Genomic DNA, 8,465 nt, shown 5'->3' on the forward strand with positions numbered 1-8,465 from the left:
CAGGGCACAGACCGTATAAGTCTGCCCAGCAGTATTTCCCGCCTCCCAACCACCAGTCCCGTCTCCCATCACCGGCTCTGGTACAGACCGTATAAGTCTGCCCTCCCCTATCCTAGCCTCCCAGCCACCAACCCCTCTTCCCCCCACCTGCTCCGCCACCCAATTTCAGCTAAGCTTCTGAGGATCCATTCCTGCTGCACAGGATTCCTTTATGCATATCCCACGCATGTTTAAATTCCGTTACCGTTTTCATCTCCACCACCTCCCGCGGGAGGGCATTCCAAGCATCCACCACCCTCTCTGTGAAAAAATACTTCCTGACATCTTTTTTGAGTCTGCCCCCCTTCAATCTCATTTCATGTCCTCTCGTTCTACCGCCTTCCCATCTCCGGAAAAGATTTTTTTGCGGATTAATACCTTTCAAGTATTTGAACGTCTGTATCATATCACCCCTGTTCCTCCTTTCCTCCAGGGTATACATGTTCAGGTCAGCAAGTCTTTGGTCATACGTCTTGGAACACAAATGCCATACCATTCTTGTAGCTTTTCTTTGCACCGCTTCCATTTTTTTAACATCCTTCACAAGGTACGGCCTCCAAAACTGAACACAATACTCCAGGTGGGGCCTTACCAACGACTTGTACAGGGGCATCAACACTTCCTTTCTTCTGCTGATCACACCTCTCTCTATACAGCCTAGCAACCTTCTTGCTACGGCCACCGCCCTGTCACACTGTTTCGTCGCCTTCAGATCCTCAGATACTATCACCCCAAGATCCCTCTCCCCCTCAGTACCTATCAGACTCTCCCCGCCTAACACATACGTCTCTCGTGGGTTTCTACTCCCTAAATGCATCACTTTGCATTTCTTCGCATTGAATTTTAATTGCCAAACCTCAGACCATTCTTCTAGCTTCCTCAGATCCCTTTTCATGCTTTCCACTCCCTCCCGGGTGTCCACTCTGTTGCAAATCTTAGTATCATCTGCAAATAGGCAAACTTTACCTTCTAACCCTTCGGCAATGTCACTCACAAATATATTGAACAGAATCGGCCCCAGCACCGATCCCTGAGGCACTCCGCTACTCACCTTTCCCTCCGAGCGAACTCCATTTACCACCACCCTCTGTCGTCTGTCCGTCAACCAGTTCCTAATCCAGTTCACCACTTCGGGAGCTATCTTCAGCCCATCTAGTTTATTTAAGAGCCTCCTGTGAGGAACCGTGTCAAAAGCTTTGCTAAAATCTAAGTAGATTACGTCTATAGCACGTCTATGATTCAATTCTCCAGTTACCCAATCAAAGAATTCAATGAGATTCGTTTGGCACGATTTCCCTCTGGTAAAACCATGTTGTCTCGGTTCTTGCAGCTTGTTGGCTTCTAGGAAATTCACTATCCTTTCCTTCAGCATGGCTTCCATTACTTTTCCAATAACTGAAGTGAGGCTTACCGGCCTGTAGTTTCCAGCTTCTTCCCTATCACCACTTTTGTGAAGAGGTACCACCTCCGCCGTTCTCCAGTCCCTCGGAACCTCTCCCGTCTCCAAGGATTTATTAAACAAATCTTTAAGAGGACCCGCCAGGACCTCTCTGAGCTCCTTCAATATTCTGGGGTGGATCCCGTCCGGTCCCATGGCTTTGTCCACCTTTAGCTTTCCAAGTTGTTGATACACACTCTCTTCTGTGAACGGTGCTATATCTATTTCATTCTCAGGTGTACTTTTGCCAGTCCCTCGTGGTCCTTCTCCAGGATTTTCTTCAGTGAAAACCGAACAAAAGTAGCTATTTAGTAAATTGGCTTTTTCTTCATCATTATCTACATAGCGGTTCGCTGTATCTTTTAGTCTCACAATCCCCTTTTTAGTCCTTCTTCTTTCACTAATATACCTGAAGAAATTTTTGTCGCCCCTCCTTACATTTCTAGCCATTTGTTCTTCCGCTTGCGCCTTCGCCAGACGTACCTCTCTCTTGGCTTCTTTCAGTTTCATCCGGTATTCCTCCCCGTGTTCCTCTTCTTGAGATTTTCTATATTTCTGGAACGCCAACTCTTTAGCCTTTATTTTCTCAGCCACTTGCTTGGAGAACCATATCGGTTTCCTTTTCCTCTTGCTTTTATTTACTCTCCTTACATAAAGGTCTGTGGCCCTATTTATTGCTTCTTTCAGCCTGGACCACTGCCCTTCCACTTCCTGTTCGTCCTCCCAGCCCATCATCTCCTTCCTCAGGTATTCCCCCATTTTACTAAAGTCAGCATGCTTGAAATCCAGGACTTTGAGTTTAGAGAGTCCCAAGTGCCAGCTAACTACTGTGTTAAGGCAATTTTCTGGGTGGGACCAGAATTTTCAAATGATTTAACTTCCAATTTTGCCCTAGAATATAAAAAATAAGCTTTCCTTGTTGTAATATAAATCCAGATATTCCCAATAATTATATCAGTTTCAACAATGTAAAATGCACTTTAGAGCCCCAATACAATACAGCCTCCCTCTCAGAGCTTGGTAGGAAGAGAAAAAGAAAGAAAATAAGAGGTTTCACAGGGCAAAATTAATTAAGCACTAAGCATTAAATTAAAGAGAATATCAGGAATCTCACCTTAGCCAGCAAGTGGAGAAGTTTGGAATTTAAAAGACATTCTTTGTAAATATATAAAATATTTATATTTTTTCTCAGCTGCGCATCTTAGTGTCATAAGATTTAGCTTAGGGTCTTCAGTTTCCAGCCTAATGCATTATAGTCCTTACAGTTCCAGTAGACCAATGAAATGCAGAATTACAGCCACTTTCATTAGTGACCATGTAAATTCATGTCAGAAGGTGCAGGTTGAGTCCAAAGGTACTGTGAACCCATTAAAGGGCCTGAATTGGAGGGAGGGGAGAGGCTAGAGTGGAGCCCCTCAGGGAGCAGGATTATAATAACAATGAGCCAAGAGCTTCTTTGTGCGCCACAGCAGTTGTTTAATCAGTTTATAACCTACCACTGACTGAAGCTGTATCCTATTTCATTCACAGAGATGCAGTCTTGCCTTTCATGGGAGCCTTGAGTGAACTGCAAAATCTGATCTGGAATAGATTCTCATGCTGTGAAATTCTGACCTCAAAGTTATTGAACCTAGTCCTTGGGACACACTCAGCAAGTCAGATTTTCAGGATGTCCACAATGGATATGCATTAGATATACCTGCATGCCCTGCCTACTTGGTATTCAAATCTATCTCACACATATTCATTGTGGATGTCCCGAAAACCTGACCGTGTGTACCCTGAGAAATGGGTGGAGAACCACTGCAGTAAGGAAGAGTGATAATGACCATACTTGTAATAACATTACAGGCATAACATAGGCAACCAAGACCCCTCTGGCCTAGGGTATTCGTTACAATGTATAATAATAATTTGAGACACATGGTAATTTCTTAACATGGCAAAACTTGGCTGCAGTTTTATTTTAAATCCAAACAACTTTATAAACAAAGACCCCCAGGTGTACCCAAGCCAATCAGCTCAAGGCTTAGTAGCCAACCCAGTCCGCCGTCACAACAAGACTGACCAATCGTAAACCGAGCTCCCCGCCGTGCAGCAAGGGATCTCAACCTTAAGTGCAGCTATCCCAGCTGTCTAGCTTACACCATCAGGCTTGGGTACCCCGCCACCAGGCCGGGGTAGTGTAGCTTGCCCCGGGCTCCCCCTGCTCGCTGGTGCTTGGATGCCGAAGAGGCCATCCGAGCTCAGCCCAGGGGTTTTAAACCCCCCTTTGTTCCAGCCCCTCTCAGCGGGAAGCACCTGCGAGGCGGGGTCCTGACCCCCCCCCCCCTTGCTCGCTCCCCGCTGCTTCAGGCATGCAGGCCCATCGGTGCATGGCGCCATGTTAATGTCGGCTCTGTGCACCGGGGGGGGGGGGGGGGGGCACTGCACCTCGCTTTTCTACTAGCCATCCAATGTACTGTGCAACATTGACAAGATAGCTGTACCGCAACCCATATTGAAGTAAAGAACTTGTGGGTGAAAAAAGTAAGATACATACATGATAGAGGCAGAAGAACTACCAAAATTTAAAGTGCCAACTTCAAACCATAAAAATTACTCAATAAAATGAGATGCTGACTAGAGGGGTCAAGATGGCGGCGCTAACGGTTGTGTGAGCCCTGGGCTCCGCGGTTCCAGCGATCGTAAAAGCAGACAGAAGTTCTCTTTCCGATTAAAAAATGGGAAAGAGAAAGGGGAAAACGCAGGCCCTTACCTCCATGGTGCCAACGTCGACTCCAATCTTGAAGCAAACGACGTTGGAGAGCTTCGGAGTCAGGACTCCGGGCGAAAGAATGCCTACTTCGATGAGTTCGACTCCTTCGGGAACCGAACGCAGCGCTGAGGGAGTGACGCTGAGTCCTCCCGATTCCACCCCCCCTCCACAACCCGGAAGTGTGATGGCGCCGGCAGGACCGCAGCAGTTGGTGAATGTAGCCGAGCTGTTTGCGGAAGGAGGATCTTTCGGCGCACAGACTCCTGTGATGGAAACAACGAGTCGGGGACAGACGCTGGACGCTGCCCCTAGAACCCAGGATTTACCTTCTGAGGATATTGGAGGTATGAAGAGACCAATGAGGGTGACAATGGAGACATTGTGGGAGGCAATCCAGGGGGTGAACAAGACATTACTGCAGATGAATGTTTCTCTTTCTGGCGAAATTAAGGACTTAAAACAATCCTATCAAACATTGACTAAAGATGTACAAGAACATAAAGGGCAAATTGAGGTGATTGAAAATGAAGTAAAACAACTAAAGAATTTAACAACTACTTTGATTAAAGATAAAGAAACCCAAGAGAGAAAAATAGAATATCTGGAGAATAATGGGAGAAGAAATAATCTGAGGTTTCTGAATTTCCCCAAGTCACCCTTAATCTCAGCAGTGGATATGCTCAAGAAATATTTCAGTGATATATTGGGGATTCCTATGGAGGGATATCCCCCTATAGTGAGGACCCAATATATCTCAGGGATAGCGAAACATCCGATTGAACAACCACAGATAACCCCAAATTTAAACTTGACTGAGTTTCTTGAAAACTCTCTGGAGCTCGTAACAGAGAGAACCACGCTGATTGTATCATTTGCTCTTGAACTTGATAGAAATAATATTCTGAGACTTTATTTTCGCCATTTAAATGAAATTTTTCTGGGACAAAAAGTTCAAATTTTTCCCGATATGGCAAGAAGTACACAAAAAGAAGGAAAGAATTTCTCTCTTATAGATCTAGAGTTGTTAAATTGGGTGCTACTTTCTTGTTAAAGTTTCCCTGTAAATGTTTTGTAACTTTTGAAATGAATAATTATATATTTTTTTCCCCTTTGAAATTGTTAGAATTTATCTCATCTAAAGAAAATGTTAAGTCGCCAACTGTGTTGCTTCCCTAATTACAGTGCTGTTAACGTCGGCTGTAGACATCCATAGCCCCTCCCGTTTTATTTTTGATTAATTATATAGATTTAAATTTCCTAGTGTCTTGATCCACTTATTGGGGACAAATGTAAACTATTTTTTTCCTGTATAATTTAACCTGTTTAGGTTATTGTAATTTGATTACCTTTATTTTATTGCTGATATTTCAAGTTTATATTATTGGATGTAAACAAAAAATTATAAATAAAATGAGATGCTTTGACTTTCAATATCTCTTAGTAATGGACAGACAGAAGGCAGGACAGAGGTGTGAGCTATGTATTGCATAGAATAACAGTAGCTATGATGAAAGGTGTAGACATCAAACTTGCTTCAGGGATCTGGTGTCTAGTGTCGCTTTCCATGGTGTACAGTGTGACTGTTACAGCCCTGCAATGAACGTATTTCGTAATATTTCACTACAGCTCTCTTGCTATTCTGTGTGTATCCAGTATGTACATACACAAATGTAATTTTGTGCACTAAGCAATGTTTGTTCCTCTTTTATTTGTCAAATGTATATACTGAATGTACTGTATGAAACTCTGAACGAAAATAGAATTATAATTAAAGAGAAAAAATTATGAGCTCCTATTTATTAACCGTAGTTAACACTGCTTTGGATATTGTTCTGTATTTGTAGGTGGGATTTCATTTCTGAAGATCTTGGCATCATAATAACAGAGTAGATGATGAACGATAAGAACAAAGTTCACCCATCGGATTCTTTTTGTTGTGTCATTATTTAATTTAAAAGTTCTTATAACTCACAAATTTCAGCAAGGTAAAACCTACACATTAAAATAGTAACCAAACAGATAAGTAAAATAATAAAACCACAAAATTACAGATAAGCTATAAATATATAAACTATCCAGCTAACTGCTAGTATTCAGTGGGAGATAGGCAGTTATCTCCGCTAAATATTTGTAATTAGTGTATAGTGGCTAACCAGCTATATTGTACTGATATTCAGTGCTGGGTTAAGCGGTTAAATAGGACTACATAAATAGCAGTCCTATCTTTAGCCGCTAGGAACTCAACCAGTTAGCATGGAATATCATCTTAGGCAGTAAAGTTTTGGTAGCCAAAAGTGAAACTGGAGATTCGATGCCAGTCACTGGAAACACCAAGCGTAGAATATCTGGGGTTAGCGCTGAACGTGGCACTTACGTGGGCTGCCTGCTGAATATACTTTGTGTGGGATTATCATCAAAGATGATACTCTATGATGCACATGAAATAATCCAGAGATTTCTAGGATCCTATTCAGCTACCAACAAATGGACTCAAGTGAATCTCATTATCACCCTCAACTAAACCCTGCTGACACAGTGCAAATGTTCAAAATCGAAACATAAAATAAAACTGTTGGGAGAAAAATGTCAATGTTGTACTTATTGATAGCTGTTTCCCCTAAAACAAGGGTTCAACGCAATGTACAGTTAATCATAGACAGATGGGGAAATAAAATGGAGCTCTAGTTCTGCGTTGCTAAACAAAAGAAAGAGTTTTGCTGAAGAAAAAGGCATTGAGATGCTTTCTAAAATTAATGTGACGATGACAGTAGACACCAGGCTCTATGACAGCTCCAGATATAATGGCCAGACCTAAGAAAGCAGCAAGCTAGTGGATGGAGATAAAGAGACTTCCCAGCTGGCAGCTATAAAAGCTTGAACCCTTGCAGGATATCTTATCTCATGCAGATTTTTTTTTTTTTTTTGTTACATTTGTACCCCGCACTTTCCCACTCATAGCAGGTTCAATGCGGCTTACATATTATATACAGGTACTTATTTGTACCTGGGGCAATGGAGGGTTAAGTCAGTCTGTTGTCCTGCCTCCTTGGTCCTTTACTGCTCTAGGTACACAAGTACTTCTAACTCTGCCTCCTAGATCTGATCCAAGCATGCTTAAAATCTGTCACAATATTAGTTTCCATCACCTCTGCTAGTAAGTTATTTTTTTTAAACTTCACCCACCATATAAGCCACTAGAAAAATTACCTCCTAATGTCATCTTTATAAATAATATTTCTGAAATGGGAGGTACCAAAGAGTGTGAACTATTTATTCATGGTTTTATGAAATTAGTGAATTAAAGTGTCTCATTTTGATTATTCATTCAAACTCTCGCCATCATATGTCTTCCAAATATATATAAAATGTGGTAATAAATGGTCCACCATTAGAACAGTCTTAATTCCTATCACCAATGCTTATATCTGTTTCAATATGTACAATATTTCAATCTGTTTTCCATATCGCTCAATACCTTTTCTAACTAATCTAAAAATAGAAGAGATAACCAGACTTATTTGATGTGAGTACCATAACAAACAACGGGAACTCCACTAGGACCTGTTGTAATCCGTGGCTTTCTTTTGCTTGACAAGGCACCCTGTTTTGAGATCCTTCTTCAGGAACAGCTGTCATAAACTCAAAAAAGGAATGGTCAGTATCTCCCACATCAAAGACTGAGTAAACTAATGGAATCTTTTGGAGAGTGGAGGGCCCTTTGGATGTGGGAGAGCTCAATGGGGGCATGGGAGGAAGTAATTGGGGGTGGAGGACAGAACAGGTAGTGCAGGCTCTTGCCCGGGAGCGTTGGGCCACAGCTGTGAGGTCCGATGTTCCAGCATGGTAAAATATGATGCACATAACGTGACTTGCGGTGTACACCCAATCACCTTATGGTTTTTATATACTAGGACTATGGTGCATGCAATGAAGTCACAAAGTAGTAAATTTAAAACAAATCAGAGTGGAGGATGGGCAGGGCTCTCAGGTACATGCATAATGTACAGAATACCATGGCGCTCATTTTCAAAACAGAAAAAGTCTCAAAAGTGGCAGTTGGATGTTTTTCTCGCAAAAACATCTAAGTCGCAATTTTTGAAATTCAGAAATAGGACATTTTACTCTGCAGTTCATCTAAATCACAAGGGGGCATGTTGGAAACATGTTTTTGGGTAAGACTTGGCTGGGTTTAAAATCTGTATGTTTTTCAGAGATAACGGAAGAGAAAAA

The sequence above is a fragment of the Microcaecilia unicolor genome, chromosome 1 (genome assembly GCF_901765095.1).
Source record: "Microcaecilia unicolor chromosome 1, aMicUni1.1, whole genome shotgun sequence".
Lineage (NCBI taxonomy): Eukaryota > Metazoa > Chordata > Amphibia > Gymnophiona > Siphonopidae > Microcaecilia > Microcaecilia unicolor.